Source organism: Panulirus ornatus, chromosome 4, assembly GCF_036320965.1.
Source record: "Panulirus ornatus isolate Po-2019 chromosome 4, ASM3632096v1, whole genome shotgun sequence".
NCBI lineage: Eukaryota > Metazoa > Arthropoda > Malacostraca > Decapoda > Palinuridae > Panulirus > Panulirus ornatus.
In genome coordinates, this window is record NC_092227.1 from 8343396 (window position 1) to 8364848 (window position 21453).

The following is a 21453-nucleotide window of genomic DNA, read 5'->3' on the forward strand; positions in this document are numbered from 1 at the left end:
GGCTGAAGAAAATGATGTATTTGCCTCTATTTCAACAGGTTTCCTGCCTCATGATACCAAGCTCTCTGGCTGGTCCAATCCCTCCATCTTGCGAAGAAATGCTTACTGTCTGTGTGTCATCAATCTGATCTAAAAACGTTAAGGTTGTGCTCTGATCACCCCTCACTCTTCACACTTGCATAGTGGGCATATTCAAGGCCTTTGTAACTCTCCCTATTTCTGGTAATAACGCTGTTGCCGTCCTCTAGACCTTCTCTAACAACTCATTGTGCTTCTCGAGGTGAGGTGACCAAACCTGAAAAGAATATTCCCGTTTTATCCTTTTGTAGGAAGTGAACCCCTGCTGAAATTTCCTTGTCCGTGAACTTGACATCATTCTTAATATTTGCCAGCAGTTAGCTGGTCTCCGGAGCCATTCTCCAAATTGGGTGGAGACGATATCAACTCCCAAAGTCTCTCTCTCTCTCACACACACACACACACACATCTTCCTGCGGCTTATTTCCTTGTTTAGATAAGTTCCACATCGAGGTCTTTCTTTCCCAACCTCATGTAATTTCCACAATACTTTCAAGTAATGTACTTTGATCTCAAGACCTTACGATTTGCATGACCTTAGTAACTGTACGATATATTTGATTTTACACAAGAGCCCCACAAAGTACTCTGTCCTTTAGTAAATGCTCTACAAAGTAATTTGACCTTACATGGCGTTCTATAATGTACCTGGACTTCAAACAGTATTTCACAGTGTACAGTTTACATTGATTTTACGCAGCACTAACATTCGTTAATGTTTCATACAAGAACCTTAGTACATTCTACGAAATTTGGCCAGAATGGCTAGGCTTCCGTGATTCGCTCTCGCACCTCTTGCTGGATGTACAAGACTATTCGTCTCAGCTGCCCACCAGCATGACATAACCATCAATTCTTGGTTCATCCGGGACTGTCTTCAACCATACGTCAAGTTTTCGATTAAATGCTTCTGTAGGTGTTCCATGCTTGTCTCTTGTTTCACTTGGCATTACGCGGAATAATCAATCTAGCATCTTTGCTGGGCTGCCATATATTTTTGTTCCATGGTATTCTTGAAGAGTCAACAGCTCTGTACCTTCCCTCCATCTTGAAAGCTTAACAATTCTGTACCTTCCCTCCAAATGAGAGGGTTTTCAAGTTGAACACACAATCTTTTAACACCCTCCATATCCTGCCGAGCTTAGATTAGATTATGTACTTTCTCTTCTTCTTCTATACAGCTGCAATTCTTTTAGCATTTCGTGGTAGAAGAGCTTATTGAGTAAATAATGCTTATGCTCACAGTTCTGAAGATGGCCAGCTTCTTGAGATCTTATGATTGGAAAAAGCAAAAAAAAAGCAAATGAATATATAAGCAATCTATAACTCATGATAAACAAAATCGTGGCGAGTGTCATGTCTTGAAAAGTCAGTCAATTACGACTCCAAGGGAATCATAAAACTATGGAAACTATGTCTCTAACAATGACACAGGAGGTCAGCAGTGGATGAGGTCGGCAGGGGAGCATTTGGTGAGTCAGGAGGTCAGAACTTGGCAAGTCAGGCGGTCACCAGCATTTCATTCTTCGTCCGTCAGGAGAGGTCATCTGGTGAGTCACATGGACGTCCACTGGTGAGCCATGGGTACAACAACAACTAGGTGGACTAATCCGACCCCCCGGGTCCGTCGCGAATGAAACAGTCAAAAACGACTGTCGATCCTCCACACACACACACACACACAAACACACACACACACACACACACACACACACACACATGTAGTCCCGACCTGTACATCACGGTCAAACAATAACAACCCAAACCCAACAGGCCCTTGCGTGTCCAATACACGTTTCCCCGTTCTCTCTAACAACACGGAGGGGAAAAATATATATACGGGCTGTACGAATACGGTGCAGTTGAAAAGAAACGTACCCTTCCTCCCTCATGAGCCTCTAGATTTGAATGGGAAATGTACCCCTCCTCCCTCATGAGCCTCCAGATTTGTATGGGAAACGTACCCCTCCTCCCTCATGAGCCTCCAGATTTGTATGGGAAATGTACCCCTCCTCCCTCATGAACCTCCAGATTTGTAGGGGAAATGTACCCCTCCTCCTTCATGAGCCTCCACATTTGTAAGAGAAACGTACCCTTCCTCCCTCATGAGCCTCCACATTTGTAGGGGAAACGTACCCCTCCTCCCTCATGAGCCTCCTTCAGATTTGTAGGGAAAACTATTTGCCAACCACGTCCATAAAGATGCCCCCTGGACTCTATAGCTGTGAGACACACAGAGATGAAGACGTGTGTGGGATTAATACTTGTGTGTTACTGGGGTCGAGTTTTACACTTGTCTCCCACCCTTGTTTACATTTACCTTGTCTTTACTCATGTGTGTGTTTACACACAAACTCATACACGCCCCAACCTTCGCCAGGTGTGTGTAAGTGGGAGTGTGTGTGTGTGTGTGTGTGTGTGTGTGTGTGTGTGTGTGTGTGTGTGTGTGTGTGTGTGTGCACGAGGGGTCAGGCCCCATATCTCTCCGTAAGGACAGTCTATCTCAAAGGGACATCTGCATTACTGTGCAGTGACATAATCACAAGAACACTCCCCCATTACTCGTATATATATAGTGAACTAAGGACACCAGCCACCAAGGGGGAACATGTAGGTAAAACAAACATATAAAAAAAGATAAAAAAAAAAGAGGAGGAAGGGGAAAACTGGTGACCGTCATATTGTATAGCGTGGCCCCTCGATGGAGGTCAATTGGACGACTTACCCTGCAGGTATCATGTCTGGCCCGAGGCTGGCTGCAACATGTGCCTGTGCGAACAGTGGGGAAAAAAGAAAAAGTCAGTATGAATATCACACTTAAAAAGGAGAATTCAATATCCATAATATTCACCTAAAGCCCCTTCGCTCGAGATACCAAGAGCAGTAAAGATGTGATGGGGGAAAAAAAATATTATCTAAAAGCTCTCGCCCATTGCGTTCTAAGTCCTCGACCATGGGATCTGACGATGCTGAGTGCCAAGGGCCAGACACGGGGGCGGCGGCAGACAGACAGAAACAGACAGACAGACACTGTTGGAGTCTTTCCTCCTCTCCCTCCACCCTCCAGGCACTCGGTCAAACGCCACACGATCCAACTTGTCCTTCGGGTACTTTTTCATCAGCTGGAACTCTTCAAAAAAAATAGAAACTGTCCACTTCTGATGCCACTGCTATTGGAATTCATACAGAAATCTTGTACGCTACTTCTGCATATACGAAGGAGCCAATGGACGGCTTGAGAAACTGAAAGACCTAATGTTCCCTTTATTTCCCCACCTTCAAGGGTATAGAGATTCTCAGGGTTGTGCGCAGCTCTGAGAGAGGGTCTGTGGCGTCGATATTAAGCGAATGTCCATCACTCACCGCCTTTTGTCTAAAAGCCATACATTCCTCTGTCATTTCAACGTCTGTCATTTCTCTTTTTAGTTTCCTACACATCGCATGGTAAACTGCAACTAGTGGCGTCCTCTTGCATCTGTTCAGATCGCGCTGTCAGTGGCGTGAGTGCCCGACCCACGATGACCAGAAAGCAGCTCCTTTCACACACATTCTCATCTGGTAGATCTATGGTTCGGTCAATACCGGGAGGTAGGAAATGCTTTCCCTTCAGTTTCACAAACTGGTCTGTAGATTTCAGCTTCAGTATCCATCTCAGCTGCCACCTCCGTTGCTGAAGTCTTGTCAGAGGTCGACCCCCGGTTCTTCTCTCTCTCTCTGTACTACTGAAACAAAAATTCATCCTTTGATGCGCTCCATTTCACAGCATCAACGGCAAACAGGATGTCGCGCTACGCACTCATTCCCGGTGGAAATTCAAAGTTTTCGAGTTGATAAAAGGCCTAGGAATATTTGCCTCCTTTTCTTTTTTTCTAAACTTACGAGTCGTTTTCCCCAGCAGTGTAGCTTCAAGCAAGGGCGTTCCTGATTCTACTGAAGTACTAAGGGACCGTTCCTCCACACTCTGTAACCGACCCTCGCCCTTGGTTCATGGTGATAGTCTCAGCCCTCAGTGAGGATTACGCTTTCTGAATCCTTCCCACCTCTTAGTGGAGGCAGGAAATATGCTATACATCAGTGTAAACACCAAGGGATCTCGTGGCTCACCATCGGCCACAACTCCCAGTACAAGACCTAAGCTATGGCTGACACACGGAGTGGAAGAGAGAGAAAAAGAAAGAAAACATCCTTCTGGGTTATCCTGAAGGATGGGAGCGACTGTGACCTTCGGTTTCTGACGTCTCCTATAAACACCACCGTCGTATCCTCGTCCTTGGAATCGTTCATGCTGAGGTCGACTCCATTCCACCGCAGGTATGAGAGATCGTATTAGTCCCTGGCCACATTTCTGTCGCGAACTGGAAGAGAGGTGGATGCAATTCTTCGTCACCTTCCTTAGAACACTCGTCACGCCAACGCACTGCGAGGCGACAGTTCCTCCTGACGACCCAGATCAGGGCCTCCAACCAAGTCAATAATGACTCAGGAAGTATTCATTTGGGTGTCTTCACCCCTTTCTGTTACTTCTATTTGTGCCCCACAACACCATGATCGCCATTACCTCATTCTGAATGCCAGCTCCAAGATAATGGGGGTCATGGATTTACTTTCTTTTTTTTTTCTCTCTCTCTCTCTTCAATTTTTGATGCGTCAGACATGCCACTGCATCGTTCGATCGGATACTGCCACTTACATCACTTAATCCCTGAAAATGACCATTGCTGCGTTCGCAGAATCTTTCATACGTTCCGGGAAGTGCATAGTTCTGCTCAGCCGAGCACACTGCACCATTGCTCTAATGTGTGTACCAAACACCAATCGCCAAAGTCTCTTTCTCCTCGACAATTTCCCTCGCAGTCTTCATTCATTTATGGTCTTCGCTGACCACAACCTTCTCTTCCTTTCAATCCATTGCGCAGAGTTTGATGTAAGCTTCGTCTCTACTTCACAGGTCTCTTAGAGAGCGGGTGAGATAGCAGTACTAACAAAGGTACAAGTGGGATCGTAAATGACATCAAAGGTAGAAGAAATAAAAGGACAGATAAACTACGCTTATAGAATGAATGTAGAATGAATGACCAATGCGTCAAAATTGTGAAACCTTTAATGGCCCACGATCAGGCTTTATATTCCTCGAGATATACTGGGAGACATGGCATATTTGCTGTGCAAATAGTGGATACCGAGAGGGCGAAAGCCGCTCAGGCTGCAACCTAAAAGTGAATATCTAAGTTTTATTGGAGGCGCCGAGAACAGCAGTCTACTCCCAAAGCCACGCAGGGACGGTAGGAAAGGTACCCATACCCATCCATGGCAATTTTACAGAGACATTAGCTCCTCGCACCAGGAAATCTGGACGCTAGATAGTTCGATGACTCCAACACCGCCGCCACCACCCACCACCAGCAGTGTGAAGCTAGGGAGAGTTGTACAACAGGAGAGGGCCAGAGGATTCGGGGGGCAGAGGCAAGGGCGGGTGAGTGACTGGCTTCAAGGGACTTCTAAAAGGAGAGGAGGGGAGAGGAAGGGAATGCTGGTAAATACTCAGGTAAGACGGAGTTCTTCCCGCCCACACGGGAAGTTCTGGCTTGCAGTCCACGGACGTACAGTCTCGCTGCTGCTACACCACACGCCGCTGCTACACCACACGACGCTTGGCCAACACACACAGCTGAGAAGGACAACTCGTTCGTGGTTCTATACTTTCCTGCGGCGGGCGCTACGCGCTGGCACTGTCTTTCGTCACAATCTCGTCGTAGGTACTCGTAAGTCAGCTCTCTCTCTCTCTCTCTCTCTCTCTCTCTCTCTCTCTCTCTCTCTCTATCTATCTATCTATCTATCTATCCATCTATCTATCTTTTGCTACTGCCTCTTTCCTCTCGCCCGTTCCCTAGCCAACCGTGTGTGCGTGTGTGTGTGTGTGTGTGTGTGTGTGTGTGTGTGTGTGTGTGAGGGGGGCACACACGTTCGAGCCCCCCCCTCTGCCCCCGCCGAACGTACGCACCCACCCAGCAAAACTTGCACATTAATAAGCCTTCGTTTCATCTGTAAATTACGGCGACACCGACAACCATAACTTTGTCCTAAAACTCGTCGGCGTGAGAAACTTTATTCAGCCGCCAGAAAGTTTAATTTCCAAAGTTATTAACTTTGCTTTTGTCGCTGGCTTGCACACATATACACCAGGAGCATGTAGAACATGGGATAGGAAAAAGAAAAGAATATATATATATATATATATATATATATATATATATATATATATATATATATATATATATATATATATATATATATATTTCTCGTAAATGTAATTTTGTTCACTTACACTAACACTATTTGTTTACGCAACTGACTTCTTTTTTTTTCTTTTGACGAGCCTAATTTTCTCTTGTGTATTTACAGCTTCAGCTGTACACCAGGCGCGTAAGTCTATTCCAGCGACCGATTCCTGCAAATACAGAATCCAAATCCATTTTACGGACTAACGAAATATATCTGACATCAAGCCTTCCTTTTGCACTGATGGTAGACACGCGAGCCGTGTGTCCAAATCCCATGCTTCTTGTGGAAGCCTTTATGTATGTGTATCCTCAGGGGCCCACATGTATATAGTGAGAGTGTCTGTGGTCTTAGGACCATCCTCAACCCTGAAGAAAGTGTCGAAATATATATATATATATATACATATATATATATATATATATATATATATATATATATATATATATATATATATATATATATATATATATATGGCGAATAGTACGAAAGAAAAAGAAAAGAAAAAAAAAAAAAAAAAAAAAATATATATATATATATATATATATATATATATATATATATATATATATATATATATATATATATATATATCTGTTGGTGGATGTAGATTGACGAAGACGGTCGTAAGTGACCCTGGCAATTGGTGGTAGGCCAGTATGATTCAAACAGCGAACCAGCGGAACCGCTTCTGCACATAATCCACACGCACAGCGAGAGTGTATGTGGCCCTTGGAGTGATCTACAACACTTGGAGGTGTAGGTGTCAAAAGACTCTTCGGCCGGTGGATGTAGGAGGCTTGGCGCTGACAGTTCTGCAATGACGCTGGCTGTTGATAGGCCTCGAGCCTAACCAAAAACCCCAAAGCAATCTACTGTATATTTCAACGTCAGATCAGCTCACCGATGAAGGAGGTTTGGGTTAGTATGATTCAAGTTTGCCCCGAGCCTTTGGGGAAGATTGGTGTCTAGTGTCAGTCAGTGTAGTCTGTCTGTCTGTCTGTCTGTTTGTTTGTTCTACTGAATGTATTGTCTATCTTCTTCCTCTATTCATTCTTTTCTAGTCTTTACCTAATGTACTACTCCTCATGTCAAAAACCGGTGTACTATTAAATGAAGAGCACTTTTCTTAAACATAAGAGTCTTTTTAAAAGAATAATATATATGAAAGACTAACACAGAAATTTTCAGAACAAGTAAAAACGATAGAAAAGAATAGATAGAATAGATAGAAAAGATAGAATAGATAGAATAGATAGAAAAGATAGAAAAGAATAAGAACGAAAAAGAAATCACAGATAAATCTTAAAAACATCGAGAATCAAATGAGACAAGGAAAACGTTCACAATGGGGAAAAAATATTACAATAAATTTGAATAACTGGAAGAAGAAGAAGCACAAGAACAAGAACAAGAAGACGAAGAAGAAGAAGAAGAAGAAGAAGAAGAAGAAGAAGAAGAAGAAGAAGAAACACAAGAACAAGAACAAGATGACGAAGAAGAAGAAGAAGAAGAAGAAGAAGAAGAAGAAGAAGAAGAAGAAGAAACACAAGAACAAGAACTAGATGACGAAGAAGAAGAAGAAGAACAAGAACAAGAAGAAGAAGAAGAAGAAGAAGAAGAAGAAGAAGACAAAGAAGAAGAAGAAACGACTTCTTCCATTCCCCGCAACACATCTGCAACAGTCCAAACCTCTACGCGAAATCGCTGTCGCCCGCCCCCTTCCCCTACGCACCAGACGACGCTGTTGTGTATCGACCCTCGGCGCTAAACGGTATGCCACATTACAACCAATTTTCAGCCGCGCCGACTTTCCTATTTCGCCTCGTGGCCCCGACAATGCCTCAACAAATGCATTATGTCAATTTATTCATTGGTTCCGCTGCATAATGGGAGGGAGGGAGGGAGGGACAAAACCTGGGAGCAAGACTTGCCTCGGCCGTCTCTCTCTCTCTCTCTCTCTCTCTCTCTCACACACACACACACACACACACACACACACACACACACTTGGAGATGCATCCAACAATACACAACTTCAACAACACCCCAAGACTCTACAGGGAAACACATAGCTGTTGCCCACAGGCGGAAGGAGGGTGTGGGGAAAGGACCTCCTCCTCCTCCTCCTCCTCCCCCTACCCCCCCCCCCATGCGTGAGTTTGTCACCCTTCATCTCGACGATAAATCACTCCCAGGTCGTTTTAAATTATGAGACCCAAGTCTGATCTTATCAGTTATTAATGGTAGTAATATAATAACAGTAGTATCTTCATGAAAAAAAAAATTATCACGTGTGTGTGTGTGTGTGTGTGTGTGTGGGTGTGTGTGTGTGTGTGTGTGTGTGTGTGTGTGTGTATGTGTATGTGTGTGTGTGTGTGTGTGTGTACAGGATGATGAAAAAAATATTTCGCAAAAGGTGACTAAAGAACGTAAAACAGGACGTTATGGGCAACAGACAGAGGAACGTAAAACAGGACGTTAAGGGCAACAGACAGAGGAAAGTAGAACGTAACAATCGAATTATAGTCGGGCTTGTGGTGACGGGGGAGTTGGAAATCAAAACTAATAATAAAGAGAGAGAGAGAGAGAGAGAGAGAGAGAGAGAGAGAGAGAGAGAGAGAGAGAGAGAGAACAGAGGATCCCAATAACGTTCTTAAAAGATAAAATGAAACAGTGAATAATGATAAGAGGACCAGAAGAAGAAATAGATATTGTCTGTGATGACGGAAATCACAGAAAGCGAGGACTATGGTCAGGGGTCGTGAGTAGGGAGAGAGAGAGAGAGAGAGAGAGAGAGAGAGAGAGAGAGAGAGAGAGAGAGAGAGAGAGAGAGAGAGAGAGAGAAGGGGTAGGGGGATCAATAGTGTAAACAAAGGGTGGAGACGCGGAAAATAAGGAAGACACTGAGGAGGGAAGGAGGGAAGGCCAGGAGTGTGAAAACAAGGAGGGAGATTTGTATGAGGGTGGGATGGGGGGTGGAGGAGCAAAAGAGGGTGAGTTGATATACCGAACTGAGTGGCTCTCAGAGAGAGAGAGAGAGAGAGAGAGAGAGAGAGAGAGAGAGAGAGAGAGAGTAGTAGTAGTAGTAGTAGTAGTAGAAAAAAGGGGAAGTAAAGGGAGAGAGTGAACAGGCCAAGAAAAACGAGGATGAAGAAGAACATCATCAACTGGGTGAGAGAAGTTAAAGAACACGAAAGGCAAAACAAATTACAAAGGAACCAATGAAGCCAAAAAAAAAAAAAAAAAAAAACTAATGAGGTGGTAGAATATATATAGAGAGAGAAATGATAAGAAAATGGAGAGAAGGAAAGAAAAAGAGGGAAGGGGAGAAGGGTAGAGCGACAGGGGAGATAGAATACATGAAAGAAAAAATTGGAGAAATGAGGCACAAGGGCGAACGACTGATATTATGATAAAGAAAATGTAAGGCACAAGGAAAACGAGGGGAATGAGATGGGACGGCATATACTGATATTATATATATATATATATATATATATATATATATATATATATATATATATATATATATACATAGGACGCCATTTGGTAAACATGATTACCAAATGGCGTCCTAGCTTCGTCTCTTCGATGTATATCAAGTGACTTATATTTCTCTCTTGTGTCTCCCCTAATGATGTGATTATTACACGAAAGTGCACTTGGGAACTTATCGTGTTTCATTTTCCCCGTGGACTCATAGGAATATCTTGATCACGCGCAAAATTGTGATTCTTTCCAATATATGTATATATATATATATATATATATATATATATATATATATATATATATATATATATATATATATATACATATATATATATATATATGTATATATGTATATATATATATATATATATATATATATATATATATATATATATACATATATATATATATATATATATATATATATATATATATATATATATATATATATACCCTAGTCCTGGTGTTATGCAGAACCTTTATGAAGGCTTGTGCAGCAGCCTAACGCTGCGCTACATCCAGGAACAGGGTAATGTGGAGTACTTTAGAGTGACAAGACCAATGACAAGACTCAACTCTCGGTGAGAACAGTCCCCCCCAAACGGTGTCTTTCTTTTCACTTTTTCAGCAGGCGGAGTCCGGTAACACCTGCACACACACACACACACACACACACACACACACACACACACACACACACATATTATCCCTGTGTGGGAATCAGTGTAGCACTACGTCATCATGGCCACGCAGACAACACAAGCCGACCGACTGGTCACGCTGAGAGGAAGGGGGAAAGATGGCTCCAATTTACTCCCGGGGCTGACAGCAGCAGCAGCAGCAGGAGGAGGAGCAATCCCCCACATCACCTCACCCTCCCTCTCCTCCTCCTCCTCACCTCCTCCTCCTCCTCCCAGCCGCGCCCGAGGTACGTATGCAAATGTCTTAATCCTCGGCGACCAAGAAAGCACAAGATCAATTACAACTTGCTGATCCCCTGGGGATGCCATCTGAGACCCCCAGTTTTACACCCTCGTCAGAGCTGGTGCGTGTGACGACGGCTGCTGGAGGAACCAACCTCTCCCGGAAAATGGAATGTGATTAGCGCAAATCTCTATCGCTTCGAACTAACACAGACGCTGGTGATTTCGCCACGGGCGCACACGATACATGAACAGCTCCATGAATGAATGCACCAACAGTGGATTCACATTCTCAAGGGTAAAGGGGACGGGAATCGATAATGCGGCATGCCATTCCCTCACCGGATCGCCATGCTGAGGCGCTGAGACAGAACGCTGGCTGCTTTCTCGTCCATGATCAATTACACGACCTGAGAGCGACGACTGTTATGATAGTGAAGAGCATTTCTTGTCCCAGGGGTTCCGAAGATTCCGAACTAATAAGAACAAAAAAAAAGGGAGGTAGCCTAGTTCCAGAGCCCATATTCTATACTCGTCTGCCATTCTTTAAAGCCTGCAGCGCCAACATGATCGCCCCGATTTCACTCAAGCAGCGTTTTGCATCAAGCATCAGACATGGCAGTACAAGAATTTGTTTCGTAACCCTAGCACTAACGATAACTTTCGTTGTATCTGCCTCTTAGGAATATATATATATATATATATATATATATATATATATATATATATATATATATATATATCACATTTTACCAGATGGCGTCCTAGCTTCGTCTCTTCGATGTATATCAACTGACTTGTATTTCTCTCTTGTGTCTCCCCTGATGATGTGATTATTACACGAAAGTGCACTTGGGAACTTTTCGTGTTTCATTTTCCCTGTGGACTCATAGGCATATATATATATATATATATATATATATATATATATATATATATATATATATATATATATATATATATATATGATTCTTTTTTTATGTTCCCTAGACAATACCGCCATCATAAGCCGCTTTTGTCCATCTGTTGGTGGGGGGTGTAAGGGAAGAACTGTTGTGTGTGGGAGTGGGGAATAGGGTGGGGTGGTCGACAGGGAGACTAAGGCGGGGGTCAATGACTAAGGGGGGGAGTTGCATTGTTCCCGACCCTGTGACGGGAGCTGTGGGAGAGGAGGAGGAGGAGGAGGGGCTGCCTTGGGGGTAATGATGCCATTGGTAAGGGGCTTAAGATCTGGTCTAGGGGTTCCGGTACTCGACGTGTACAGATGGCGAGACCTCGCATGAGTGAACGCTTTGGGAACAAAATCACATTACGACGTCACGTAAAATGTGATTCAAAAAAAAAATATAATCGAGAAATATCATGTTTAGAGTATAGAAACAATGTGAAGTCGACATAGGTCTACGTGTGTGTAAGGGGAGCCCGTATTTCAATGTGTAATGGGAGTGTAATATGGTTACGACATATGGGGGTCACTGGTCAGAGATCATTCTTGATCAAAGGGCTGACCCATATCAATCTACTGAAGTCTTTATCACTATCTTATGATCTCGTGTAAGTTCCACTGTCCCTGCTGCACCCTACGAGTTTCTAAACCAATCCTTTGATTTCAAAAATACCATACGTTTTGCAGCCTGGGATTGGTAGAACCAGAGATTGTGGTGTAAACTACTCAATCTCATGTTTTGGACAACCACATGTTTACCAAATGGCGTCCTAGCTTCGTCTCTTCGATGTATATCAACTGACTGTTATATTTCTCTCTTGTGTCTCCCCTGATGATGTGATTATTACACGAAAGTGCACTTGGGAACTTTTCGTGTTTCATTTTCCCCGTGGACTCATAGGAATATATATATATATATAAATATATATATATATATATATATATATATATATATATATATATATATATATATATATATATATATATGTAGGAAGAGAGGAAAGTGATTGGTTCTCAGTGAATGTAGGTTTGCGGCAGGGGTGTGTGATGTCTCCATGGTTGTTTAATTTGTTTATGGATGGGGTTGTTAGGGAGGTAAATGCAAGAGTCTTGGAAAGAGGGGCAAGTATGAAGTCTGTTGGGGATGAGAGAGCTTGGGAAGTGAGTCAGTTGTTGTTCGCTGATGATACAGCGCTGGTGGCGGATTCATGTGAGAAACTGCAGAAGCTGGTGACGGAGTTTGGTAAAGTGTGTGGAAGAAGAAAGTTAAGAGTAAATGTGAATAAGAGCAAGGTTATTAGGTACAGTAGGGTTGAGGGTCAAGTCAATTGGGAGGTGAGTTTGAATGGTGAAAAACTGGAGGAAGTGAAGTGTTTTAGATATCTGGGAGTGGATCTGTCAGCGGATGGAACCATGGAAGCGGAAGTGGATCATAGGGTGGGGGAGGGGGCGAAAATTTTGGGAGCCTTGAAAAATGTGTGGAAGTCGAGAACATTATCCCGGAAAGCAAAAATGGGTATGTTTGAAGGAATAGTAGTTCCAACAATGTTGTATGGTTGCGAGGCGTGGGCTATGGATAGAGTTGTGCGCAGGAGGATGGATGTGCTGGAAATGAGATGTTTGAGGACAATGTGTGGTGTGAGGTGGTTTGATCGAGTAAGTAACGTAAGGGTAAGAGAGATGTGTGGAAATAAAAAGAGCGTGGTTGAGAGAGCAGAAGAGGGTGTTTTAAAATGGTTTGGGCACATGGAGAGAATGAGTGAGGAAAGATTGACCAAGAGGATATATGTGTCGGAGGTGGAGGGAACGAGGAGAAGAGGGAGACCAAATTGGAGGTGGAAAGATGGAGTGAAAAAGATTTTGTGTGATCGGGGCCTGAACATGCAGGAGGGTGAAAGGAGGGCAAGGAATAGAGTGAATTGGAGCGATGTGGTATACAGGGGTTGACGTGCTGTCAGTGGATTGAATCAAGGCATGTGAAGCGTCCGGGGTAAACCATGGAAAGCTGTGTAGGTATGTATATTTGTGTGTGTGGACGTGTGTATGTACATGTGTATGGGGGGGGTTGGGCCATTTCTTTCGTCTGTTTCCTTGCGCTACCTCGCAAACGCGGGAGACAGCGACAAAGTATAAAAAAAAAAAAAAAAAAAAAATATATATATATATATATATATATATATATATATATATATATATATATATATATATATATATATATATATATATATATATCAGGTAAAGAGACACAACATATCCAGCTCTCCTGTAGTACAGCATACGAGAACATATCCCTCTTAGAGACCCTACAGCAATGAGGAGGGATATACTTCTTTCCCTTGTCGCATAATACCCGGATACGTTCCCCCCCCCCCCCCTTCTCCCTAGCATTATACCAGGATATATACTAGGGTATATCTCTACCCCTCCCCTGTAGCAATGACCATTACTCGTACGCTTCTCCCTCTGCCTACGTATATATACGGGTCTCACCCGACCCCCCTATACTATTCTAAGGCCTCCACAAATCCTTCATTAATTGGCTTCCATGATAGGCTTTTAAGAGGTTTACGTGTAACCCCCTCATCTGGCGGGGGGTTGGTGAGGGGAGGATGGAGAGCCAGCTGGACCTCCGCTGGTCACCTGAGGGATGATGATGCAATAGGGAGCTGCTTCGTGATGGCTTCTTTACTACCACAACAACAACGAGTCATCCCGCCTACAACAGACGGATGGGACATGAGTGGCGGCCTCCTGTGGATTGTCTTTTATTTTTTTCTCCGGTTCTAAGAATCTATTGTGGTCAGGTATCAGTGATGAGGTTTTTTCCCCCTCCCTCTCTGTTATCCGGCGTTGCCATGATCTGTCTACATCAACGAAAAAGCTTCGTGATTCAGATGACTTAGTCCTTTGTTTTCTTCATAATGCTTCTGGATCCAGATAATCTACGCCTTTATTATCTTCATAATGCTTCTGGATCCAGATAATTTGGGCCTTTATTATCTTCATAATGCTTCTGGATTCAGATAATTTGGGCCTTTATTTTCTTCATAATGCTTCTGGAGCCAGATAATCTAGGCCTCTATTTTCTTCATAATGCTTCTGGATCCAGATAATTTAGGCCTTTGTTTTCTTCATAATGCTTCTGGATCCAGATAATCTAGGCCTTTGTTTTCTTCATAATGCTTCTGGATCCAGATAATTTCGACCTTTATTTTCTTCATAATGCTTCTGGATCCAGATAATCTAGGCCTTTATTTTCTCCATAAAAAAATATGGTGGTGTATGCGGCAAGCCACCCAGACTCAACTCTATAACAAGTCCATCAGAGTGGTGTATACATCATGAACAGATGAAGAAGACTATCAGTTTCCTTAGGTAAGAATATCCACTCCTTGTGGTTTATGTATTGTCTGTAGCCACCCTTCCTACCCTGGGCACAATGCGTGACGAGGGAGCGCTGTGTTCAGGCAGTACCATAATAGAGTGAGGCGATTCTTTTGCCAAATGACAGCGTCGGTTCAAGGCGGGAGAGACAAAATCCACGGACACTTCACGACACATTGTAATGACCACATCTTTATACCACTGGATACTGTAGGAATGCAGAGGAAATTCTAGCAGCAACAGAATGTTTGCATCCGTTCGAGGAAAGTGACAGAAATCAGTGTGGTAAGACCAGAAAGGCAGGCATACAGAGAGATGGTTCAGAGAGACAGAAAAACCAGCTAAAACTTCGTTTCCACATCATACAAAACCATCTAACATCATTAATGATAACACATCTTTGTTTTCGAGTGAATACTTTGCTGTTTACGGGACATCACTAAAGTGGTATGAGAGCTATCAAAGGAAACAAGAAGTGTTTCGGCTGCCTCGACGAAGATTCTTCGTCTTTCAATGAACTAAGGGTAACCTCAGGGGTCTACAGCAGAACTCTTAATGTTCTGGTGTATGATTACTGCCGTCTTCTGTCAGCAGGCTGATAATCTCTGTCCCATTAATGAGACATGACTATCATCTTTCCCCTGCTAATGAGCACCTCATCATCCATGAACACACATTCTAGTCCTGATTTCTTTCTCGTAAACTGTGCCTCTTAATAATTTTCAAAGGACCTTACGCAACCCGAAGTACAAATTGGATCCTTTGTCTAACACTGGTCACAGATTAGGGGTCACAAACACCCAATTCTTGGCCATACACATCAACAATTTTCCTAACTCGTCTCCCAAATCAGCGACATAAGAATAGCAATAACGTGTGGCACACTGTCCGGTCACACAATGTTGCGACACACCGGGGTGAGTCGCTTCATACATACCTGGCTGGTCGATCCTCGCCTACTGTGTCGTATTTACCATATGGGGCGGTGCCCCACAACACTTCACTACACCACAAAACGTCTTGGCCTAAAGAGCAAATAAACTGACGAATTTGCAAAGTATCTCTCTCTCTCTCTCTCTCTCTCTCTCTCTCTCTCTCTCTCTCTCTCTCTCTCTCTCTCTCTCTCTCTCTCCGGGACACATTCAGATAAGAGAAGACGGTCGCATGAACGTGAAAAATACGAATCAAGCAGCCTAGCCTTATTCGGATGAAGGGAAGGCAGAGCCTAATGCCTTCGTATATACTGATAAGATCCCAGCACGTATGTATGTACTGCCTAGCCAGCCAGCCAGCCAGCCAGTCGACAATGTGTTCCCATGTAAAGGGTGGGGTTGGGGGGATGGAAAGTTAGCTCGCCATTTCGCTTCCTCCTTGGAAATGAAAACCCAGGAACGGAAGAACGAATGGGGACATAACCGCACGCTATTCTGATCCCTTAACTGTGCTTTCCAGGGGGTTATTATTATCTCTCCTCTCTTTCTCTTTCTTTCTTTTTTTCAATTTGGAGGTTCCTCTAACCTATCCTCCTCCTTCGGCCACTTTGTATCCCCTGGATGTAGATATCTCGGCTGTAAAGGACACTGAACAGGCTTTCAACGTTTTCATTTTTTTTTTATCCAATCAAGTGACGGTGAATCTTACCAAATTCCACCGTGTGACAGTGAACATCATCAGCTTTTGCGATGTGATGGTGAATAAACATCAAACTTTCTTTTTGTTATAATGGTGAGCTTAATCAACTCTTGCCATGATGTGATGGTGTATAACATCAACTTCTAACATCATGTGATGGTGAATGATATCAGCTTTTAACATCATGTGATGGTGAATAACATCAACTTTTAACATCATGTGATGGTGAATGATATCAACTTTTAGCATCATGTGATGGTGAATAACATCAACTTTTAACATCATGTGATGGTGAATGATATCAACTTTTAACATCATGTGATGGTGAATGATATCAACTTTTAACATCATGTGATGGTGAATAACATCAACTTTTAACATCATGTGATGGTGAATGATATCAACTTTTAACATCATGTGATGGTGAATGATATCAACTTTTAACATCATGTGATGGTGAATGATATCAACTTTTAGCATCATGTGATGGTGAATAACATCAACTTTTAACATCATGTGATGGTGAATGATATCAACTTTTAACATCATGTGATGGTGAATGATATCAACTTTTAGCATCATGTGATGGTGAATGATATCAACTTTTAACATCATGTGATGGTGAATGATATCAACTTTTAGCATCATGTGATGGTGAATGATATCAACTTTTAACATCATGTGATGGTGAATAACATCAACTTTTAACATCATGTGATGGTGAATAACACCACCTAATCTCATAACGAGACAGTCGCCGCCATTACGTTCAGCCATAATGTGACAGTGTGTAGTAACATCAACCCCTGACAGACTGTGGCTGAACAACATTAACTTTCGCCACTGTTTGACGGTGAATAACCAACTTTCCTTGAATAGTGAAGCTGAATAACATCAACTACAGCCATACTGTGATGCTGAATAAAGTCAAACTTTGCAATAAAACCATTTGAGTATCATGAGCTTCAGGCAGACATCCATGTTCATTCAAAACCAAAGGAATCAAAATCAAAATGCCTCATCGTGTATGAATGCCTCATCGTGTATGCGTCCAATGTCCAGTTCTCATATCTGTAGAGAAACAGTCACTTGTAGAGTTACGCAGAGTTACGAAGACCACACAGACCCCAAGGCCCCCAAGCGAGGCGGTCTGGCCTTACAGTCCTCTTAATAAGCAGCAGAGGAAAAGGAACAGCGAGGCAAAGGAGAACAACTCCAGATCCTTCGCATCTGACCTACCATCGTGCAGGACCGCTGTTCCACGGGGGGGTGAGAACCTCTTCAAAACAATGTCTGGACGGATGAGGAAAAGAGTCGTCGAACTAGTCTCTATAAGCTGGAATCTGAGGCAGAGAAGAATGATTTACTCGGGAGGAGAACGAGCCGACGGGGGAGATAAGGGCCTTGCGACGGGCACAGACCTCATGAATCTAAGATCAAGAGGAAGAGATGCACGTGGCATCATCCTGCGCGAAGGTAAAAAACCAGAATGTCCATGATCTTGGATTGATACCTCAGGGTCGCGACCACACCTACAGCGGCCTTACACAATGTCCGAACATCATCGAGTCGACAACGAACACTGATTTGACGATCGTGAGCCTGAACGGCGATCTGGAGGACTTACACAAATTCGTCTCATGCAAAACGTAAGCAACTTGGCTTCAGGGATGTTTTAAGGAGCACTTGGTGTCGGGGATATGCCGTGTGCTGGATCTGTCTCTTTCCTGAGATAACATCACCTTTCTAGATAAGTCGCGCCTTCTTGAGATAAGACGAAATGGCAAATCAGCATCAGTAATCTTTCCCGGCAACTCGAACGTACGTCTGATACAGGCAATGGCAATTCGTTGGAAAACAGACGACCGTGAATTCAAGCCAGCAATAGATAGAGTAAACATTCGAGACTCGTTCACTCACGTCCTCTTCCCCAGAGTTTCAAGAGAGAGACAACTAAGTCCCGAGTCAAGTCAACCAGACTGTGTCCTGCATGCCAAAAGACACAGAGCAACGCCACATCAAGACTGCATCACCCGGCTTGTTGCCCGTCTTCCAGCGAAATGCAGAGGACGACAACCCCCCCTTCTCCAGCCCTGGGTCTGCTAGACACGACCCACACCGTACCTCGAGGGCAACATCGACGACCGGATCACGAGCCAGCGGACGGGTACCAGCAGCAGAGGACATCGAAGTGAGACATGACCTACCAGTCCTGGACGGTGTCGACTTCAACAGGTCCGTCTTAACAGGAGGTGCCCCAGCCTCTGGAAGAGACGCGACGAAGCTACTTCCAGCCGAGCGACCCCCTGCCTCATTAGGCGGTCCTTTTTATAGAACTTGTCAACTCTCAGGAGGGAAGTTGCATGTCAACACAGCTCCCTTTATAGTCTATGCATCGCTGGTCGGAAAAATGGTCGAACACATTTTCTCAGTGAACTCAGGCTTTCCATAACAAACAAGGTTCCCTTCCATAACAGAGAAGCCATTCCAAAATGCCTCATGGATATTGTCAGGATCTCTCGCTCGAAAATATCGACAGCAACACAAAAGCAAAATGACAAAAATATACATAATTTCTATCTCATGAGATAATTCTTATTCTGGTGCAAAAATTTTCAAAACTCAGACTTCTAAGATTCTGTCCTCAATTCTCATGAACTATTGAGGTGATGTTCAGGAACGTCAGCAACCAACACATGGGGAAATCAGTTCTCATTAAGCAGTGTTTATGGTAATGCATTCATCGAGTCTTCCCTGTCTCCTCTTTCCCCTCCCAGTCAAGTCAAACAAGAACACCAACTCCGTCGAATGCAATCCTGTCGCTGATAACAAAATTCGTCTCGAACTTCTTCCGTTTCCTTAACAGTTACAAAACAAAAACGTGACCATTCTTGTTTCTGTGACTTTTGCTACAACGATTACAGGAACTTCTCTATATGTCACCTGTGTACTCATGTCAAAGACGTCAGCCAAAGTGTCCCCAAAGCAGCTCCCTTTCTGCTGTCAGGTGTAACCACACGCTGGCGGAGGCCGGTGTGTGTGTGTGTGTGTCCCTAACACTAAAGTTTTTCTATGGTCATACAACATCTTGAAACTTCTGTATATGCTGTCTGTCTTTACAATATCCTCATCCAGTTTATTCCACCACTCTCTTACCACTAGAATACTTCCTTTATACGTATCTTCTTAACAAGTTTCTTGTTTAAACCTTAAAATCCTTGATTCCTCTGGTGAAAATCAATCGAAAATAATGTCCAAATCATCAGACAAAGAGCACTCAACGCTTGCATTTCAATATCGCCACTGGAGGTGTGGTCAGAAACCCCCTTGTAGGACGAACCTGAAATTGTCGACAGAACCAGCTGTACCTTCATCTTGGCTATGCATCGGGCACAGTAAGATTTACACTGGAATTTCGATATACGAAGCCCATCAGTTCAAAGGACGTTTGATTTCTTCCTTGCACCTAAAATGGTTCAAAGACACTAAACCACAAAAGCATCAAAAAGTTATCTCATCATTCCATTTCGCGTGATACTTAATCAATACGATCACGAGACATCTGAGAGATTCTAACCTCACGCTTCACGTCTCCCTTGTACACTCTTCGTCTCTCGCCCGGACTGACTTGTCGATGAACCGCCTCCCTCCCTCACTCCTTCCCTCCCTCTACCGTCAGCAGCAACACCCCTCGCATCAAGGTGGATGCAGACGACCACCCCGACGCCCCACCTCCCTCCCAATCACGCCACCAGATGAGGGGAGTACACGTCGCCACAACCTGTGCCTCCACGGGAGAGGGAGAGTGAGACTTCTGGCCCGGTACCCCTTCATGCCACCGCCTCCGACGTCCCCTTCTTCTCCTCCTCTTCTCCCTTCTCCCTCCTCCTCCTCCTCCTCCCTCGACGTTGAGGGACGCACCCCTCAAAAGCCGGAAATTGCCGAGAGGGAGCTGTTATTGTCTCGGTCGTAAATTAGGAGAGAAAGAAGGTTTCGTGGGAAGAAATAATTATAGACGATAGGAGCTCCAGGGCCATCTGTTATTGATAACCAGTAATAACGTCATATCTGCGATAGAGATTTTGCGATATCACCCGTTCCATGACCCTCAAACGCAATTCCAGTTATTCATGCAGGTCTCCAGGAATAATTGCACAGGCGAGGCACAGAGGTATTACAGCGAATGCTGTTGTAGCAAACACTTGCATTTTACCAGTTGCATTACATTATGGAATAGTGTAACATGGAATAACAAAAAACGAGTTGATATTGACATCCACCCGTCCATAAGTGCCTGTAGATCTTATTTCATCATTTTTTTTTCTTTCGTAATTACCCTAACAGTAGAACTGGGAAAGATTATACCTTGTCGGCCTCGTAGAACGATGATCATTGCAATTAATCACTTGTCAGGATGTTCCTTAACAATGCAAAAATATTCGGTGCCAAATCTAAAGGCATAAAATGATTCTACGGACACACTAAAATCTGAAAGGTATATATATATATATATAAATATATATATATATATATATATATATATATATATATATATATATATATATATATATATATACATACATATATATATATATATATATATATATATATATATATATATATATATATATATACGTTTGATAAATAGGTAAAGTAGTATATTCTAAAAGAGTGATTATGTCCACTGTTTAGAAGGTTCAGCAACCTAAATGAATC